Source organism: Orycteropus afer, unplaced genomic scaffold (genome assembly GCF_000298275.1).
Source record: "Orycteropus afer afer isolate SDZICR_OR568_19922 unplaced genomic scaffold, OryAfe1.0 scaffold00520, whole genome shotgun sequence".
NCBI lineage: Eukaryota > Metazoa > Chordata > Mammalia > Tubulidentata > Orycteropodidae > Orycteropus > Orycteropus afer.
In genome coordinates, this window is record NW_006922107.1 from 1,772,405 (window position 1) to 1,776,456 (window position 4,052).

Consider the following 4,052-nt stretch of genomic DNA (forward strand, 5'->3'; position numbering starts at 1 on the left):
CCCCCATAGGGTTTCCTATAAATAAGCAGACTGCCTCATCTTTCTCACAAGGATGGTGGGTTTGAAAAAAAAAAAAACATTTTGGTTAGCAGCCCAATACTTTAACCGGAACAGCACCAGATCTCCTTCTTATTTAAAAAGTCAATCAAAAACAAAGCAACTCAGTGCAGGCAAGCCTGGTAATGAGCCAGCCACCTAAGAAATGAAGATGCAGGTCATGCCACAAAGCAAGGAATCAAAACCCAAGGTGTTTGTTGAGGACAAAAATAATATGCGTACATTTATCAAAGACTTCACATTGCTTGTTTCTACAATTGAGGCCAATGGAAGCAGCAGTCAGGACATTAGACAACATATAGCATTGGGCAAATCAGCTGCAAAAGACCTCTTTCAAGCGCTGAAGAGCAAAGATGTCTCCTTGAGGACTAAGGTTCGCCTGATGCAAACCATGATATTTTCGATTGCCTCAATGCATATGAGAACTGGACAATGAATAAAGAAGACTAAAGAAGAATTGATGCTTTTGAGATGTGGTACTGGTGAAGAATGCTGTACCATGGACTGCTAACTGAACTAACAGATCTGTCCTGGAGGAAGTGCAGCCAGAAAGTTCCTTGGAAGCGAGAATGGCTAGACTTTGACTCACCTACTTTGGTCATGTTATGAGAAGGGACCATTCCCTGGAGAAGGATGTCATTCTTGGTAAGGTGGAGGGTCAAAAAAGAGAGGAAGGCCCTCAACGAGATGGACTGAAACAGTGGCTGCGGCGATGGGGTCAAGTATAGCGGGGATCATGGAGCTGGCATGAGACTGGATGGTATTTCATTCTGCTGTGCATAGGGTCACTAAGAGTTGGAGACAACTTGATGGCACCTAACAACAACAACAACAACAGGACCACACAGCAAGTTACAGAAAGGGGAACTATTGTAGTTATGAGTATTTCCTTTTAATTTTGATATAAATATATCTGTGTATACATAAAGTAATACAGATATATTGTTGTTGTTGTTGTGTACCGTCGAGTCACACCTGACTCATAGTGACCCCTCCTTGGGTTTCCGAGGCAGTATCACTACGGAAGTAGGATTGCCCAACCTTCCTTCCGAGGAATATTAGTCATTATATAATAATAACTATATATTAGTTTATATATATAGTTTATATAAAACTATATATTAGTTTCTCATTCTCCTATTCCTTTATTATGTAACGTAACAGTTAACTATAGAGCTCATTATTGAAGTTACAGGACATCAAAGTGAGAGGGAGGGATGATTCAGTTAAAAGAAAAATGAACATCATCCAAAGAAGAATAAATATACTCTTTTGGTTAGTCTGTTTTCAGCAGTAGAGAAGATAGCTGTGCTATGTTGCTTTTTTTTTTTTTTTTATGGAAGTCAAGTATTGTTTAAAGAGGTAGGTATGGCAGCCAAGTTGACGGGGTCAGACTTTAGTGGGTTTATATTGAATCAGGACAGAACTACACTTCCTAGAATGCACTTTTCAGTTTAGTTTTGAGTTCAGATTGGCCTCTAGAAAAAGATATTTTAAATTATAAGATTTGGAAGGTGGAAGTAAAGCAGCAGCCATTATACTCTAAAAGTTGGTGCAGGGGTCCAGGGACCATTGCAGTTCATAAGCATTATTGCCGATCTACGGGCTCATCTTGTTAGCTTAGGGCAGCAACAAGACATGCAGCTACTCGTACAAGATCTCCTTCAGATTTCTGAGTCCTGGGCTAGGCACATGTTCATCTCCATTTCAAAGGGTATCAGCTCCTTCTTCAGGATATCTGCTTTGATGGTACTGAAAGCAGGGACAGACAAACCAAGGGTTCATTTTGTCCTCTTGGCTTCCAGTTATTCCTGATGGGTTACAGTCTACCGGGCTCTCTTCTGCTTCTGTCCCTGGATTTCTTCTCAATTGCTGGACTTACTGACCTTAGCAACTTTTGCCCCACTGCCAGATGCAGCCTTCCATAGTCTTTATTGGCCCTTACAATTGCATAACACCCTATACCTAAAATAAAACCTTTATTCCATATTACCCAGAAAAGTTTTGGTTGCCAGCTTAAACCTTAACTGATAAACTCTGCTTAGCTTCTCAGGCTGTTAGTGGCCACTTAAACTAGGTTTCTCCATATCTATGCCCATACTATTTACAATTTGGTGAATACCCCAAGAGGAAACCTGTTGGAACTGTAAGATATATTTCTCTGTTCTTGCCTGTTCTTTGTGATCTTTGCCAGTTGTTCACTGGCTGCTTTGTTAGCGGTGAAGTCCAATTTTGGTATCTCAGCCTCATGAGACTGCCAAAAAGCTCTGCCCCACCCCTCTGACTCTTAGCAACTACTTCTATACAGCTGCTTAGCTCTCAGCCTCTCTGTTCATGCCACTTAGGAATTAGAAAATGATTTGTAAATTCTTTGGTACATGCAGAATAAATTAATTTTCTCCTTCCTCTTGAACTTTTGCTTCTCAAGTCCTTTCTTCTTTGGTAGCTCTCTGATACCTTTAAACAGGTGCATCTTGTTTCTTTTCTTTTTTTTTTTTTTTTTGCATTTTTCCGTTTTTCTAATTATTTTCTCAGAGTATTTCTCCTGGCAAATCCACCCTAACAACTGTCCCTTCCGCAGCAATGAATCACTCCATTTTTGATGTTTCAATAATACTTTGCACATAGCTGTTTCAGCACTTATCTCACTTTATCATAATTATCTGTTAGCATTTCTACTTACTGGAATGTGAGTTTCTTGAAGGCAAAAACTGTATCTGATTCTACTTGCACCCTTGATTTTATGCACAATGCCTGGCACATAAAGGAGCTCAATGTTTAATGAAGGAATGGATTAAATATGCATAAATGTCCAATAAATGCTTGCTCACTGACTTCAGGAGTTCAAAATTTCCTGTCCTTTATGAATTGGGCAATTATCATTGATACATGCAGTTTTCAAGTATAGTGGATCTTCAGGATAAAGTACCAAATATTATTCATTTTTATCTATTTAGTATCTTTTGACTCCATAGTAATTTAAAAGTTTTGCAATAAATAATATGAAAATAACAATGGCACTATGCCACCAGTTCTCCTATTTATGCCAAAGTGGTTTTAATCATAACATAAAAAGGAGAAAAATTAACTTCAGGAATTGCATGAGAATAACATAACCAAAGGTATCATCTTCTTCTTCCCCAGTGAGATCTCAAATTCCATTTTATGATTTTCTTATGATTGTCTGCCTCCCATGAGTACCAGATGGAGTAATCTATTCATGTTAACTGTGAGGTTGAACAATTCAGTCAATCATCTGGAATCTTTGTCTAACCAACACAAAGCATCTGGATATTTAGAAACATCTAGATGATTGACTACATTTTTCACTTTGCATCCAGATGTTTCAGTGTCATGTAGACACAGTCTATTGCTCACAAAAATGGAATCTTGGTATAAACATTAACACAAGGTCTTTTCACAAAGAGTTATGATTTACATTACTTTTATTTTCTTAGGACAGAATTTCAATTTTTGCATGCTTCTTTTCATTTTTGTTGAACAATCGAGTCAGTTGTGACTCATAGTAACCCAGTGTTCAATAGAATAAAACACAGCCTGGTCCTGCAACACCCTCACAATCTTTGCTATGTTTGCAACCATTGTTGTAGCCACTATCAATCCATCTTGTAGAGGGACTTCTCTTTTTTGCTGAGGGTCTACTTTACCAAGCATGATATGCCTCTCCAGGAACTGGTCCCTCCTGATAACATGTCCAAAGCACATGAGATGAAGTCTTGCCATCATTGCTTCCAAGGAGCATATTGGCTGTATTTCTTCCAAGGCAGATTTGTTCATTCTTCTGCCACTCCTTGATATACTCAATATTCTTCACCCACATCACAATTCAAATGCATCAATTCTTCTGTAGTTTTCTTTATTCATTGTCCAGCTTTCACATGCATATGAGTCTATTGAAAAGACAATGATTTGGGTCAAGTGCACTTTAGTCTTCAAGGTGCCATCTTTGCTCTTAAACATTTTAAAGAGATCTT